This window comes from Schistocerca nitens, chromosome 7 (genome assembly GCF_023898315.1).
Source record: "Schistocerca nitens isolate TAMUIC-IGC-003100 chromosome 7, iqSchNite1.1, whole genome shotgun sequence".
In the NCBI taxonomy this organism is placed as follows: domain Eukaryota; kingdom Metazoa; phylum Arthropoda; class Insecta; order Orthoptera; family Acrididae; genus Schistocerca; species Schistocerca nitens.
In genome coordinates, this window is record NC_064620.1 from 280337703 (window position 1) to 280356013 (window position 18311).

At 41.4% G+C, this 18311-nt stretch overlaps 1 protein-coding gene across 2 annotated transcripts in view; it reads left to right on the plus strand.

Annotated features, from left to right (window-relative positions):
• LOC126194627 (NF-kappa-B inhibitor cactus) overlaps positions 1-18311 on the plus strand; it is a 107313-nt gene that overhangs the window by 9320 nt on the left and 79682 nt on the right. The window lies entirely within an intron of this gene.

Below are 18311 nucleotides of genomic sequence, written 5' to 3' on the forward strand. Positions count from 1 at the left end.
TATTTTGGCCTCCAGTGCTTCGTAATGGAAGATTTATGTAGTGTAGTTTGATCCCCCATACCATGTAGTTTGCACTTAGGGCTTTCTTTCATTCCCATCGTGCACATGTGTTTTTTGAAGTTTCCTGACCAGTCATTAAACCTACCATGAATTTAAGCTGCCCCCTGTTCAAGCACAGGGGTACAGAACTTATCTTTAAACATGATTTCGGTATCATTAGCTTTCAATGTTATTGTTTTTCGGTTTGAGTCCAATGTTCTAAGTGCTGCAGTTTAGATTTTATCGTCACCTTGGTGACAGCTAGGTCAGTTTCCGGCCCAACAAATGGAGTCATCTCTTTTGCCCTGGCCAACCTGTTGGCCTGTTAATTACCAGTAATACCTGAGTGACCATGGACTCGCAGCAGATTTATACTGTTTCTTTCTCCTAGTCTCACAAGGATTACATGGCATTCTGCAACAGCTTAATACAACAACAAATCGTCATTTAAAATTATCAAACATGCAGCCATATACTTAGTTACAAGTATAAAAATTAAAAAAGTAATTACACACACACACACACACACACACACACACACACACACACACACACACACACACGAGCGCGAGCGAATACACACATATATACATCTCAATTGGCATGTGGATCACAATTTTTTGTGCGTTCCATTTGTCTGAAAAACTGGATAAGTATTTCCCAATAATGGAGAAGATATTGTGCTCAGGAAGAAGACCCGACGTCAGCAAGTTTCATCACTTATCTTGAGGAAACAATGTTACAGTAACATGCGCATTATAATATGAATATTTTGTGGAATAAGACAATCTTTTTATTTTTAAATTTCTTTAACTTCCTACTTTTTATTAATGAAGTAATCCTTTACTAAACAGTACGTCATGTGTAACATGTCTGACTTGAATGCATTCTTTTTTTTAATTTGATATTTTTGGTAACTTACATTTCCCTCCCACACGTTACCTAGGTTGTTTCGAGTACGCTGCAGAACTTCCACTGGGAAATCCTTACACATTCTCCATAAAGTACTGATGTCTCCTCAAGCGATTTCCATATTTTTGGAGCCCTGAAGAAAGATACTCGTCGCCATCGATTTGATTGAAACGAATCGGTGCGCGCATGGTTGCATTCGTGTTTCTGTAGGCAGCCGTAAACATTTTTTCCGTGGAGGCACTGACCATCTTGTCTCACAGGGGAATAAATGTATTCACGGTTACAACTAATACTTTTGAAATAATAAACAGTTTACTTTTTCTCTGTGCGTCTAGTTTTCATTTGACTGCCCCGTGCATAATTTTACACATTTCATCCGTACCTCCTGAGAAATTAGCCCTGCACTTTCATCTGAACTCTGAGAAAACGTGTAAGTTTGCTAGTTACTGAATTTGAAGCCATTTTGACCATTTTTCGACTGTGACTGTCTCAAGAAACATGTAAAGGTTTTTTTAAATTACCACTACCAGTTACAAACTTTGTCAACTATTGTATTACTTATTTATTTAGCGACATTTTTCGAGGGTTATACCTTATCTTCAGGTTAAATGGCATTACAAAAAGAACTTTACAATAAGGTCATACTGATGTTGCATAGTCTTTTCGTAAATGCCGTGGTCATCCTGTGGAAGAAAACTTAGTAAGAGGCGATGTCACTTTGGAAGCTGGACTGATGTTTGCACGAAAATGTTTTGTAATGGTCACTCACTTTGTTCGCGTGTGATGCGTTGCGGTGTGTCCATTTCCGTGACTCTCTTGGTCACTGTTCACCAATTCTCACTAACATAGCAGTAACTTGGAAACACGATCACAAACAGTTCTGTAGTGCAGTGGAAGACATGTAAACGTCTGGCACCATATAGATCGACAAATCGATGTTGTTGTTGTGGTCTTCAGTCCTGAGACTGGTTTGATGCAGCTCTCCATGCTAATCTATTCTGTGCAAGCTCCTTCATCTCCCACTACCTACTGCAACCTACATCCTTCTGAATCTGCTTAGTGTATTGATCTCTTGGCCTCCCTCTACGATTTTTACCCTCCACGCTGCCCTCCAATGCTAAATTTGTGATCCCTTGATGCCTCAGGACATGTCCTACCAACCGATCCCTTCTTCTAGTCAAGTTGTGCCACAAACTTCTCTTCTCCCCAATCCTATTCAATACCTCCTCATTAGTTATATGATCTACCCATCTAATCTTCAGCATTCTTCTGTAGCACCACATTTCGAAAGCTTCTATTCTCTTCTTGCCCAAACTATTTATTGTCCATATTTCACTTCCATACATGGATACACTCCATACAAATACTTTCAGAAACGACTTCCTGACACTTAAATCTATACTCGATGTTAAAGAATTTCTCTTCTTCAGAAACGCTTTCCTTGCCATTGCCCGAGTACATTTGATATCCTCTCTACTTCGACCATCATCAGTTACTTTGCTCCCCAAATAGCAAAACTCATTTACTACTTTAAGTGTCTCATTTCCTAATCTAATTCCCTCAGCATCGCCCGACTTAATTCGACTACATTCCATTATCCTCGTTTTGCTTTTGTTGATGTTCATCTTATATCCTCCTTTCAAGACACTGTCCATTCTATTCAACTGCTCTTCCAAGTCCTTTGCTGTCTCAAACAGAATTACAATGTCATCGGCGAACCTCAAAGTTTTTATTTCTTCTCCCTGGATTTTAATACCTACTCCAAATTTTTCTTTTGTTTCCTTTGCTGCTTGCTGAATATACAGATTGAATAACATCGAGGAGAAGCTATAACCCTGTCTCACTCCCTTCCCAACCACAGCTTCCCTTTCATGCCCCTCGACTCTTATAACTGTAATCTGGTTTCTGTACAAATTGTAAATAGCCTTTCTCTCCCTGTATTTTACCCCAGCCACCTTTAGAATTTGAAAGAGAGTATTCCAGTCAACATCGTCAAAAGCTTTCTCTAAGTCTACAAATGCTAGAAACGTAGGTTTGCCTTTTCTTAATCTTTCTTCTAAGATAAGTCGTAGGGTCAGTATTGCGTCACGTGTTAAAACATTTCTACGGAATCCAAACTGATCATCCCCGAGGTCGGCTTCTACCAGTTTTTCCATTCGTCTGTAAAGAATTCGTGTTAGTATTTTGCAGCTGTGACTTATTAAGCTGATAGTTCGGTAATTTTCACATCTGTCAACATCTGCTTTCTTTGGGATTGGAATTATTATATTCTTCTTGAAGTCTGAGGGTATTTCGCCTGTCTCATACATCTTTCTCACCACATGGTAGGGTTTTGTCAGGACTGGCTCTCCCAAGGCCGTCAGTAGTTCTAATGGAATGTTGTCTACTCCTGGGGCCTTATTTCGACTCAGGTCTTTCAGTGGTCTGTCAAACTCTTCACGTAGTATCATATCTCACATTTCATCTGCATCTACATCGTCTTCCATTTCCATAATATTGTCCTCAAGTACATCGCCCTTGTATAGACCCTCTATATACTCCTTCCACCTTTCAGCTTTCCCCTCTTTGCTTAGAACTGGGTTTCCATCTGGGCTCTTGATAGTCATACAAGTGGCTCTCTTTTTTCCAAAGGTCTCTTTAATTTTCCTGTAGGCGGTATCTATCTTACCCGTAGTGAGATACGCCTCTTCATCCTTACATTTGTCTTCTAGCCATCCCTGCTTAGCCATTTTGCACTTCCTGTAGATCTCAGTTTTAAGACGTTTGTATTCCTCTTTGCCTGCTTCATTTACTGCATTTTTATATTTTCTCCTTTCATCAATTAAATTCAATATTTCTTCTGTTACCCAAGGATTTCTACTAGCCCTCGTCTTCTTACCTACTTGATCCTCTGCTGCCTTCACTACTTCATCCCTCAGAGCTACCCATTCGTCTTCTACTGTATTTCTTTCCCTCATTCCTGTCAATTGTTCCCTTACGCTCTCCCTGAAACTCTCTACAACCTCTGGTTCTTTCAGTTTATCCAGGTCCCATCTCAAATTCCCACCTTTTTGCAGTTTCTTCCGTTTCAGTCTGCAGTTCATAACCAATAGATTGTGGTCAGAATCCACATCTGCCCCTGGAAATGTCCTATAATTTAAAACCTGGTTCCTAAATCTGTCTTACCATTATATAATCTATCTGATACCTTTCAGTATCTCCAGGATTCTTCCATGTACACAACCTTCTTTTATGATTCTTGAACCAAGTGTTAGCTATGATTAAGTTATGCTCTGTGCAAAATTCTAACAGACGGGTTCCTCTTTCATTTCTTAGCCCCAATCCATATTCACCTACTATGTTTCCTTCTCTCACTTTTCCTACTGTCGAATTCCAGTCACCCATGCTTACTAAATTTTCGTCTCCCTTCACTACCTGAATAATTTCTTTTATCTCATCATACATTTCTTCAATTTCTTCGTCATCTGCAGAGCTAGTTGGCATATAAACTTGTACTACTGTAGTAGGCATGGGCTTCGTGTCTATCTTGGCCACTATAATAAATCGATAGTCAAATCGAAACCAGCTGTATTTCGACCGCCATCTCGTCCACTGCACTACAGAACTGTTTGTGATCATGTTTCCAAGTTACTGCTATGACAATTGGTGAACAGTGACCAAGAGAGCCACGGAAATGGACACACCGCAACGCATCACATGGAGACTGCCACGCCAAAAGAACAAAGTGAGTGACCATTACAAAACATTTTCGTGCAAACATCAGTCCAGCTTACAAAGTGACATCGCCTTCCACAGGATGACCACAGCATTTACGAAAAGACTATGTAACATCAGTACGACCTTATTGCAATGTTGTTTTGTTGTACCTTTGAGCCTGAAGATAAGGTTTAACCCTCGAAACATGTCGCTAAATAAATAAGTAATACAGTAGTTGACAAAGTTTGTGACTGGTAGCCGTAATTAAAAAAAAAAAACCTTTTCATATTGCTAGTTACTGATTGCCGTTCCGAGAAATTCGCTGGAAACTGTCTGATTCTCCGCTGTTTTACACCATACGACTCTACAGAGAGCGTAAAATGTATCTGTGGTACTGAACGTGTGGTATGATCTTTGGCCCCGAAACACGTTGATAAAATTACTAGCTCGCTGCAGTGGTGATTCTTATGATGTGGCCGATGCGTAAGACGAAACCAATAAAAGACGAATAGCGCTTCATACTTTTGAAGTATTCCATGTGGAAAGAGGTACCAAACAGGTCGTTTGAGATGTTTCTACATGTCATCCCTTCTCATGTACGCCTTTTATATACCAAATTTCGTTCAAATTGGTTCAGGCATTCCTGAAGTATGCTTATGTCGCCCTTTATCACATCAAACCCTTAGCCATACGAGTGGTAGGGTGTTTGCGGTATATAAAACTGAAGCTTCCAACTAAGTGCAGTCAAAAGATACGGCCACTTATGTTAGAATCATGATTTTCGTCAAGAAGCGGTACAAGTAAAGGAAAAAATTCGAATTTTTTAATTTGTGATTATATCACATGGCAAAAACTTCTTTTTTCATTTGCTATCCGACTTCAGACTTAAAATTAAAACAGTCATGGAATTTCCGGGACCGGTATCTTGGCAGTATCAATGTCGATAACAGGGAAAATTAATAAAGGTTCTAGATTTTCGGGATGGATGAACTGTCTAGATACTTGAGTTTGTACGGCTCCTCTTCGCACCCGACCCCGACCATATTTTTTTTTTTAGTTTTAGATCGATGCGGACGCGTACAACGCTGTTGACAGTGTTGCGTCCTTGGGATGGGTTGTTAGCCCGATGGCCGCCTTTAGCTGATTGACAGACTAGCGGAACGTTAGCGTTGCATCACGAGACACCAGTGCCCGGTTAAAACGGCTGCTGGTTCGCATTGGAGCTCTATTCACGTCGCGTGACGCAGAACGTCCCTCCTGTAACCGAATGACGGCATCCACATTCAGCGTCAATGGAACGGAACGTCACTTCACGTCACGTGAAGCACTTCATGAGAGAGCGTGTTTGGAAGCCGCTTCGACCAGTGGTGACGTCACGAGTCCTTTTGACCCACTGCAGTGTGGTTTACTGTCAAGTTTCGATGGTGACTTTTTCGCTTTGCCCACTTGGCCTCTTAGTAAGTGTTGAACCGTTATTGCATCTTTTCTTTTTATACAGTACATTTCGGGATGAATGTTTAATAGTTTAGGAGCTGGTATAATAGACTAAGTCGAATAAAAACATTCCGTATAATTATTGGTTCCCGAGATTGTGTTTTAAGTGAAGACAAATTATCCAGGTAAAATCTGATTTCCTGACTTCAGTGTACTTTCGAATTATCTTAGCACAACATGTAGGTCTTCTGATGTCGTCTTGGGGTATTCTTTTTTGAGGACAGCACTCTTCATAATGCGTACGATCAATTCGTCTCTTGTGGGGGGAGCTCTCAGATAGCGAAAGTTTAATTATAACTACTCTATATTTTGAGAGGCGGGAGGATAGACCTAAACAAGAAACAAATATCCATTAAATATAGGCTCCAAATTTACTCAAAATATTATTTTAAATTCCAATTACAGAATTGATTTTCGCCCTGCAGCGGAATGTGCGAGAATCCTCATATATTCATTGCTCCGATGGCGGCATAAAGTTTTATACCAACTGAAATGTCTAGAACGTGGTACCGCTGCCTTCACGGGCAACTGCCCACTCGCTGAGCTATCGAAGCAGGAACACTGCAGGGTAGATGATGAGGTACTGGCAGAAGTGGAGCTGTGAGGGCAGATCGTGAGTCGTGCTAGGGTAGCTCAGGTTTTTGCCGGTACCGTAACTCAGCGTGTTCGGTCAGGGGACTGTCCACTGTCTGTAAAAAAAAAAAATAAAAAACTGACTGAACTGATGGAATCTGAAACATGTCATATGGAATCTGCAGAGAATCGCTGACGCAAAACGAAGAAGAAACAGATAGAAAGAAGAGAAGAGATGACAGCACTTTTGCCCGCGAAAGCCAAAGATCCCAGGCTCTACTCTCGGCCCGGAACACTGTTTTAACCTGCCAGAAAGTTTTACTTTTGAATTTCTATAAAACATTGTTGCCATCAGAGCAATAAATATATGAGAGTTCTCGCATCTGATGTGCGAAATTAGTAATAAATTCATATTTAACACATTAACACCTTCCGACTGTATATCAAACTTCATTTATAGGAATAGGACCATTTTCTAAACTGTTAAGACCATAAGATGGGAATGAGGGGACTCAATATTCTCAAACTAAAATGTTACCCGCAACAAGGAGCTCGTCATGGGTAACAGCATTTTAATTTGAGAAGATTTAGTCCCACTCATTCCTATCTTAAGGGCTTAATGTTTTAATAACGTATGTATACCTGAAAATGTGATTTGGTATTACGAAACCGGTCGTGTTCCTATTAATAAAGGTTCATATACAGTTTGAAGCGGGTTTGTGTGTCAAATATGGATTACTTCAGCTGCGGTTGTCCACAATATAAAAGTATTTGCAGCAATAAATTAGATAACACGCGACCTATGACGGTTTATCCGTCCATAAATTCCAACCTTTTTTGAGACAACCCACTCTTGTGACATAAAATTCCATATTGAGAACCAGTAACTACCGGGTAAGCGACGTAATGTGAAATAGGGTTCGTAGGCAATATTACAGAATAATCTTGTATACAGCTGAAGCGGTTTATTGATATCCAAGATGAATACTCATAACTGTGGTGGCCTTACCTACAAGGTTGTCTCCAATTACAAAATAACTTTATCAGAACGAGTTTTTATAAAATCTTCGATGCCTGGGGTATTTTAGTGATATCTTTCAGAGAAGTCGAGCCGTTTTCCTATCTTTTATTAAAGAATTTAGAAAGGTTTTTCGCAGTGTAATATAGGCGTTATCGACTTCACTATGACGCCAACGGCATCTTAGACCACGTCACCCAGTTGTTCACGGGGCTGAGCAGCTTTTAGATTTTTGTGGGTTTTTCAATCGCGCGAAAATTCAGAGATTTCGGACTGAGTATCAGATGCGCACATTAAAATGGCAGGGAACACTCACAAAAGATTAGTGTTAGGATACGCTAACATTTAAAGCCTGCGGAGACAAACTGTAGATGCCACTCAGGAAACTGCAACACGAACAAATAGCGTCTGCGCAAAAGATTTAGGACCTCAAGCGTGTATCAGAGCTTATTGACAAATAACTATGAATGTGACATACTAAAAAACCAAAATAAGTATATACGCGAGTGCAGTGAAAATGTCTCATTTTGCATTGATGTCAGCAAAACAAGCTTACCGTAGAATCCTGGTTGAAATCTAAATGTTCCTTTATTATCGTGTCCATCCCCGGTAGCTGAGTGGTCAGCGCGACAGAATGTCAATCCTAAGGGCCCGGCTGGGTTGGAGATTTTCTCCGCACAGGAACAGGGTGTTGTGTTCTAATCATCATCATTTCATCCACATTGACGTGCAAGTCGCCGAAGTGACGCCAAATCGAAAGACTTGCACCCGGCGAACGGTCTACCCGACGGGAGGCCCTAGTCACACGACATTTATTTATTATCGTTACGTAATTGGAAACAACTATTTCCTTATGAGAAAATCGAGTTACAAATATTTGCGAGAGCCTCGTCCGTCGGCGCTCTACCTCCTGAAACGCACTTCCTAGTCAGCGAGCTGTCTCACTTCTTGAGGCGTTGCGTAGTTAGCTGGTAATGTGATGGTATCCGTCGCTATCAAAACTTCATGATCGTATCTTTCTTTGCTGCAAACTTCCTGGACAGTTACTGATATACTAATGAAATCATTGCAGTAAAAAAGTGACTGCATCAATAACAGGCAGCGATATAGCAAATTCTGACGAGCAAGAAAGAGAACGGCGGTAGTCGCTGTTTCTCGATGAAACAGTTTAACGACCGAAGAGGCTGCAGCAATTTAAACTGTTGTTGTTGTTCTTGTTTTTGTCTTCAGTCCTAAGACTGGTTCGAAGCAGCTCTCCACGCCAGTCCATCCCGTTCAAAACGTATCCTCTCTGCGTAACTAACGCAACCTATATCCATATGAATGTGTTTCTGTATTCAATCTTAGGTCTCCCTCCAGTGTTTGCCTCCACGCACTTCCATCCATTACAAAATGATGATTACTTGATGCCTCGGTAGGTGTCCTACCAAACTATCCCTTCTTTCAGCCTAGTTCTGCAACAATTTTTTTTCCCTCAATTACTTCAGTAATTGCTCGTCAGTTATTCGATCTAGCCATCAAATTTTCAGCATTATTATGTAGAACCACATATCAAAAGCTTCTGTGCTCTTCTTGTCTAAATTATTTATCGTCCCGTTTCACTTCTGCAGAAGTAAACGCCTTCAAGAAAAGGCTTCCTAAAACTTAAATTTGTATTCGATGTTAACAAATTGCACGTTTTCGAGAAAGCGTTTCTGCTATTGCCAGTCTACATTCTCTACTTCGGATACCATCAGTTATTTTCCTGACGAAATAGTAAAATTGTTCCAATTCTAGTGCTTATAATTTCCTAAATTAAATTCAGCATCGCCCGATTTAATTCAGTTATGTTCCATTAACCTTGTTTTATTTTTGTTAATATTAGCCACATATCCCTCTTTCAAGACACTGTCCATTCCGGTTCCACTGCCCTTATGAGTCCTTTGTCGTCTCTGACAGAATCACAATGTCATCGGCAAACCTCAAAGTTTTTCCTTCTTCTTAATGAACTTTAATTACCTTTGCTCCTTGGTTTCCTTTGCTGCTTGCTCAGTGTATGGATACAGAACCCCGTCTCACTCCTTTCTCAACAACTACTTCCCTTTCCTTCCGCAATTATAGCTGCAGCCTTGGTTCTGCCCAAGTTGTAAATAACGTTTCGCTCACTGTATTTGGTCTCTGCTACTTACTAAATTTCATACTTCAGCCTACATTGTCAAAACCTTGGTTTAAATCTTCAAATCCTATAAAAGTGGGTTTGCCTTTCTCCAATCTATCTTCTAAGATAAATCGTATGGTAAGTATTGCCTGACTTGTTCCTTCTTACATTTGTCCAGAACGGAAACTGAGCTTTCCCGAGATCGGCTTCTACGTTTTACCTTTCGTGTCAGTATTTTTCAACCACAACTTATTAAACTAATGGATCGGTAGTATTTACACACACGTCAGCACTTGATTCTTGAGTTCTCTTTTTTTTTCATCTGGAATTTACATTCTTCTTTTGGTATTTCGCCTCATGTATCTTGCACGCTAGATGAAACAGTTTTTTTTCCAACGATCTCAGTATTTCTGAAGGAAATGCCATCTTCTCCAATTAGATCTTGTCGCTCCCTCAAATTCTTCACACCGTTTATCTCCCAACTCATCTTCATTCGCTTCTTCTTCCTTACTTCCTCTTCTCTTTCTATAATACTGTCTTCATCTCCCTTGTATAGGCCTTGTCTATATCCCTTCCACCTTTAGATTTCAGTTCTTTGTATAGTACTGACTTGTCAATTGAGTTCTTTATATTCATACGGCTGTTTCTCTTTTCTCCAAATGTACATACGTGTATTGTCCGGAGTATTGCGGCCCGGTATTCCATCACATACCGGTAATTTGTAAGTAGCCCTCTGGAGACCTGTTTTGTTTTCCTACTCAACCACAATCTTCCTTTAACATATCCATTAGGCCTGCTACATACGCCAAGACATGGCGCGGTCGGTGTGAGGCAGTGGAAAACTACAATCACTGGTAGCTTTCCCAGGACAGTAATGTGGGATTCCCGCTCGAGGCCCGTTTCGCTGGCCATTAGGGTACTTAATGCAAAGATGACACAGCGGAAATAGTGGAACAACAATACAACATTGTGGAATGAGACTTTTCACAGTATCGTTGTATCACAGATGCCATGATATACTGTGGTGCTGGAATTTTTAGTCTGACTGTAATCTTCATAGGACGTATATGTAATAGATAATGTTGCACACATTTAAACTTGTATCAACTGCAGATTAAGTCCGAGCACACAGAGATGGGATGCTGAAACTGAAGTGTACCTTTGCACGTTTCCTCAAGAACAGACACCATGTGGAATCGGCAGTTGTGATACGTATTATGTAAATTGAAGATGGAGGGGAAAAAAGGATTCTGCACAAAGTCCCGATGCAACTGATACCAGTACTTCCTTTCCTTTCCTGCACTCCCCCCCCCCCCCCCCCCCCCTGAGTTAGGAATGGCGTTTATCGCTGAAACAATTGGTTTTTGGTTATATCGCTCTTTCTCAGCGACAGTTTAGCTGGACCGTTAAAACGACTCAAAATAGCCGGTTTCTGAAATAACCGATTTTTGTTCCTGTTATTTCCTGTGTTAGACGTAGAAATCGAACGAAGACTGGAAAATTTGACTCAGTTTTAAGATACATAGGATCAAAATATAAAATTAAATAGGCAAATAATAGAAAACTTAGTCCGTCCATCGTACGCTGCTGTTCTCGAAAAGTGATAGGTGGTTGACTACTACAAAAAATCTCCAGTATTCTCCTGTTGATTCTAGATTTTTAAAACTCGGGTCAAAAATCATGGTGTAGTCGGGGATCATACTACTACACACATCAAAAACAGTTTTGCATCACCTCGGTTCAGAGAGTTCCGGAACCTGCACAGAAAACTGGAATAGAGATAAACATAAACATCATTTCCGCCCTTTTTATTGGTCATGAAACCACACATTGCGTGTTGTACCACCATACACCGAGACCTTGCTGTACACACCGGTACCTCTAATACCCAGTAGCACGTCCTCTTGCATTGGTGCATGCCTATATTCGACGTGGCATACTTTCCACAAGTTCATCAAGGCACTGTTGGTCCAGATTTCCCACTCCTCAACGGCGAGTCGGCGTAGATCTCTCGGAGTGGTTGGCGGGACACATCGTCCATGAACAACCCTTTTCAATCTATCCCTGGCATGGTCGATAGGGTTCATGTCTGGAGAACATGCTGTCCACTCTAGTCGAGCGATGTCGTTTCCTGAAGGTCATTCACAAGATGTGCACGATGGGGGCGCACATTGTCGTCCATGAAGACGAATGCCTCGCCAATATACTGTCGGTATGGTTGCACTATCGGTCGGAGGATGGCATTCACGTATCGTACAGCCGTTACGGCGCCTTCGATGACCACCAGCGGCGTATGTCGTCCCCGCATAATGCCACACCAAAACATCAGGGACCCTCCACCTTGCTGCACTCGCTGGACTGTGTGTCTAAGGCGTTCAGCCTGACCGGGTTGCCTCCAAACACGTCTCCGAGTATCTGGTTGAAGGCATATTTGACACTCATCGGTGAAGAGAAAGTGATGCACATCCTGAGCGGTCCATTCGGCATGTCGTTGGGCCCATCTGTACCGCGCTGCATGGTGTCGTGGTTGCAAAGGTGGACCTCGCCATGGGCATCGGGAGTGAAGTTGTGCATCGTGCAGCCTATTGCGCACAATTTGAGTCGTAACACGACGTCCTATGGCTGCCTGTTACATTAAGGCATCTTCATTGGATTTAGTCTGGAATCATATATTTGTTTCTGTATGCGATATGTATAGATTAGATAACACCTTCACACATCGTTTTTACATTAATAAATTACTATTACAGTTATTAATTTTTAGGCATTTCCTCTCATTTGGTTGTAGGTTAGAATTGCACTGTCACTTCCCTTATAAAAAGTCGTCACTTTCACATCACATGTTTTTGTTTGGTTGTTTTCATATTTTGTAATTTAACTGCTGTGGAACAACCCTATTGGTCTGGTACTAACTGTAGATTTTTCTTACGAACTGTTAGTGATTTCTGTCGTAACTGTGTATTCACTTGGTATACTTTTATTTGTTTACGTAAGTGTTCCCAGCCTAGCGAAAGAAATACATTTTACTTTTCCGTCCTTCATTATGGAACGGATCCATTCCAAATCGGAAACCGGTTCTTAAGGAAGCGGGGGAGGAGGGCTAAATCATGACGTCCAAAACATTCTCAACGCTTGTTGATCATCAGTTCTATTTTGACTAAAGTTCAGTCTTGATCACACCATTTATGTTTCAATGATATAGGTAACCGGTTTCGGTTATTTTCACATAACCATCATCAGACCCATGGCTCCCTGAGGATGGTAGGCGGAGCTCTCCTCGGCTGCTACGAAGTCAACTGATGACTTCGTAGCAGCCGAGGAGAGCTCCGCCTACCATCCTCAGGGAGCCATGGGTCTGATGATGGTTATGTGAAAATAACCGAAACCAGTTACCTATATCATTGAAACATAAATGGTGTGATCAAGACTGAACTTTAGTCAAAATATAATAATCTATTGATCACTGTATTCCAAAAATGTTTACCAAGACCATCAGTTCCTTTGTGTAGCTACATATCATAGAATGAAAAGGAGGGCCACGTATTTTGCTATTTCCAGTCGGTCATCGGAGACATAGCAAGAACCCCGCTGTGACCACGTGACGTAGGTAGTGGTTAAAACACTGAACACACAGTTTGCCGGCCAATTTTTTGCTTCATTCTTCAAAATTTTGATGTACGTATTCCGTTTTAAAAATGAGCCCACTTTACGGTACGGAAAGAAAGCCGCAAATATTACGAGAAACTCTCACCGCTGACTGGGGCTTGTGGTTACCAGATCTTTGTTTTGCAATGGATTGCTTTCGCCTCCAAATCAGTATTTCCAGCTGTTTTGCTGATGTTGGGAGAGGGCGTTCCTTGCGGCGGCCGACAGCAGGAAATAAGTGAACAGCCCCTCCTCGTAAAATGTAACGCAGCCGTCCTTCCTATTAGTTGGCCTTTTCCCGGATTCCTCAAGACAGCCACAGTACCCTACGATAATGCCAACCGAAGGCCAGGTAGTCCCATTATTCACTAGCAAGAGCCACCAGTGTGCGTCAGTGAATTTCCTAGTGAAAAATCCCCACGAATATTACCTGCTTCTGCTACCTATGAATTCCATTTCACAGCAAACTAAGGCTGTACTGTGACTTTGCGATAACCGTAACTGCCTGAATGCTACTTTTCGGTAACTGGTATTTTAGTTGTGATGTGTCACAGTTTTAAATCACGTTTTGCGAATTCACATCCCGTATCCTTTCGCACTCCACTGACGTTAAAACGTCTCTTTTGTTATTTATCCTAGCAGTTGTTGCTCTATGATTAGTCACTGTGACAACTAACAGGTGCTGGCATTTGTACCTGCTAACTGACATATCTGACCAGGTGAACTGTCAATGCAATGGAAGAGGCATGTTGTCGCCTGCAGGATCACAAAAAGTAATGTGAGATGATGTTGCTACTTTTGCAACTATTCTTGGTCATTTGTTACATGATAAACAATGGCTTATGCAAAGAGGAAATTTCATTCCAACAAAAGTCCTTAGAATGTTTTACATTTTTTCTTCATTTTGCTATAAATTTTGTAATAATGAGAAAAATGTGAAAATATTGGTACTGTGATGCCGTGAATCATAACATCAAATTTCCACACAGTACAGTACGATTTCCTGTGTAGAATACATGTGTCTGACCTAAATTTTTGGCCACTGTATATAGCGATAATTCAAAAAATCATTGACAGCAGAGCTGGAGAAATTATCACTGCTCTTTTAGATCGTCTTCGTCTGAAGATGGGGCTACAATGTGGTATTGGATCTCCCAAAAATCTTGGTTGTGCTGACCCAGATCTGTAACGTTGCTCGAAGTCTAGGTTAGGCTGGAAGGTGCGAGTTGACTGAACCAACGAATGTGAATACCAAATGGTGGTTGTAATAACCCAGTGATCTATAACGGCCGGCCGAAGTGGCTGTGCGGTTAAAGGCGCTGCAGTCTGGAACCGCAAGACCACTACGGTCGCAGGTTCGAATCCTGCCTCGGGCATGGATGTTTGTGATGTCCTTAGGTTAGTTAGGTTTAACTAGTTCTAAGTTCTAGGGGACTAATGACCTCAGCAGTTGAGTCCCATAGTGCTCAGAGCCATTTGATTTTTGATCTATAAAGTAGCGCAAATATTTACGTTCGTGCATATTTAACGCACTTTCCGTCGCAAAAACGAAAACTGCAAAATAAGCTCAGAATGTCTACATCACATTATGAACAGCCGCGAGGGATTAGCCGAGCGGTCTAAGGCGCTCCAGTCATGGACTGTGCGGCTGGTCCGGGCGGAGGTTCGAGTCCTCCCTCGGGCTTGGGTGTGTGTGTTTGTCCTTAGGGTAATTTAGGTTAAGTAGTGTGTAAGCTTAGGGACTGATGTCCTTAGCAGTTAAGTCCCATAAGATTTCACACACATTTGAACTTTTGAACATTATGAACAAGTCTCCGGCGTGTATTTTGATGCATATTATTTACATATGTCGCACATTAACTACGGGAAACGGAAGGGGGGTCCACTACGGAACTTTTACCGAAGAGAGGTGCTTATGAATTAGTTTAAGTGGGATTTTTTACTGCAAGTATGAAGACCTTCCTCACTCAATAGGCTTCATTACTGGAAATATTAGCAGTTGTACACTGTGAATAACATTACTAGTAATCTGTAATAGTAGAAAAGGTTAATAATCCTCTAGAGTCCACAGACGCACTTCGCACTCTGATTATTTGTTGCCCTACAATCCATCCAAGATCACGAGAGGGAATCGTGAAGATTTTAGATATACACCGATAGCATGAGACACAAAGTTCTTAGAACGAAATGTGAACGTCGGTCAGTAGATGGCACACAACACTGGGTGCTATAATTCTACTTTTAGTTACTATTTGTCTTATACTGTTCTTGAGAACTCTCGGAATAACACTGTTAACAGTCGATAGCAGATAGCGTGACAAAAGATTCTCCGAAAGAACTACAAACTTCCACCAGCAGATGGCATACAGCGTTAATGTTATAACGCTAAGTTTAGTTGTTACGACCTCTCGTTCGCTAAAACCACAGCCACATATTGATAACGTGTCGTGCAAAGTGACTTGTCAACCATTTGTGACATGTAGCAGATATGTCATTTCTTGTCCAAACCTATAACGAATTCTGCAGAGGTCCAAAAGACTGAAAGTGTAGTGCCACTGTTACAGGCAAAAAAATCAGCTTGTTTTTCAGTTTAAAAGAACGACCGGTTTACATATTGGAAATTTAGCTTCATTTTCAAGTAATAAATAGTCATGAAATTGCTTTTTCTTCCAATCTTGTAATTAGGAATTATGCTATTCATTATTAACTGTGATTATTATTTACAACAAATTTCAGAATAGTGTGTACCGTAAAAGGGATGTAGGTTAGAAAGTAATATTATTACTAGAGAGGGGGGAGTTCTTTTCTTCGTCGTCAATCGTCTGACCTGTTTGCTGCTGCCTCTCCTGTGCCAACCTCTTCATTTCCGAGTAGCACATTCAACATCCCCAATTATTATATGAATATGTTCTAGTCTACAGTTTTTGTCCTCTACAACTCTGTAAAGTACCATGGACACTGTTAATGTCTTACACCGTATCCTACCATCCTGTCTCTCCTTAACGGTCAATATTTTCCAGCCGGTTTAACGCCGTTGTTGCTGCCGGAGGTAGCAGCTAAATTTCGCACCAAAATTCATGATGTATTCTTCCTAACATATTGTATACGCGTAGAGAGGAATATATGGAAAGCACCGACAAGACGTATGGATGAAGTAGCACATGCATCCTATATTCTCGAGTTTTTTTTAATGTACTCCAGATTATTGTTTTTATTCTTTACGGCTCTCTCTGGTACGAGGAAAGTTATTCCTTGATGCCTTATCATCCTGTCCCTTCCTATTGTCAGTGGTTTCCATACGTCTCTGCGAAGAACCTCCACATTGCTTACTCTATCAGTCCACCAAATTTTCAACATGATAGCTTGTCGTTTGCATATCCGAGCGTGTTCTAAGCTTCATGCCAATTTCATGTTTATTGCACATCATCTACATTGTGTTGCAAATTTAATGGCTAGCAGTGTATATATTTTTCCACTCGCTGGGATAGCCATGTGCCTTAGAAAGCCGCTTCTAGGATACGGGGAGCAGCGCCGGCGCGTGGAATCCATACGGCGGAGTCGGGTTAACATCAACGGCTGATGTGGCCACATACAGCTAGGTGAATAACGGGCTGTTACCCACGTCTCGCCATAGCTAGAAGATTGGCAAACATCTCGAAAACGTTCCCAGACTTTCACATGGGATAACGCTAGAGACAGGTGGGATACAGAGATTCCGTCCCGGGTCCGGAAGAGAGAGAGGGGGAAGGATAGTGTTAGGGGTGGCGACGTAAAGATACGGCTTAAGACCAAGAAAAGGAAGAAGAAGAGCGAGTCTATAAGTATTTTCCTGAAAAGAGAAAAACAGTCAGAAATGAGAAATTAATGTGGAATCCGATGATGAGTGTATTTTCCTTGTTCCCACACACGTTCCTACAAGTCAAGTTATTGTAAGTAAAAAAGATAAATTGCAGATTGATTTGGAATTGTTACCTACGTCCAAAGTGGCTTGTGGTGGCTCAACAAGCAGTTATTGTTACCTCAGATAGAAATTTTTAGTTCTGTGTCTCAAAGCGATCTTATTCACACACTTCCTTGGATTGCAGCAGTTCCTAAAATCCCCGTTTGTGTTTAATATACAGGAAAAAAGGTAAACGAAGAAGGGGACCTATAGAGCCCCTAAAGAACAAAAAGTGGTCAGGTGCAAGTTGCACGTCCAGAGGTTCGTGGTTCTTGCCTTAGTCTGTCCTGGGATTCTTTCCTGTTGACTAATGTTTTTTAGCCTCTGTTAATGATTTATGAAGCTGCGTCACTGTCAGGAGTCTGCGTAAACTGTATTTCTCGTAAACTGTATTTCTCTCCACAGCGGGTTGCCCAAGGCAATTCGCAGATCGAATGGTAGCAAGGACGTATCACTGCAGCGAAGACAATGTCTAATAATGCAGTATGGTATTCAAAATAGCCTTCGGATTGTGGACAGCCGTACCTTGTGTTTACCTCTTTACTTGCGTAGCCACCAAACCTCACCTACTCTAGGCGCTTCAGTCCGGAACCACGCGACTGCTACGGTCGCAGGTTCGAATCCTGCCTCTGGCATGGATGTGTGTGATCTCCTTAGGTTAGTTAGATTTACGTAGTTCTAAGTCTAGGGGAGTGATGAACTCAGATGTTAAGTCCCATAGTGCTCAGAGCCATTTGAACCATTTTTTGAACACTTATGCTACTAGTTGTTACGAAAATAAACACTGTTTCCAAACATAACATCAAGCTTTGTTCCAAGGCCCAGCGCCATAAACAGGGGTACTGATCGTTGTCTGT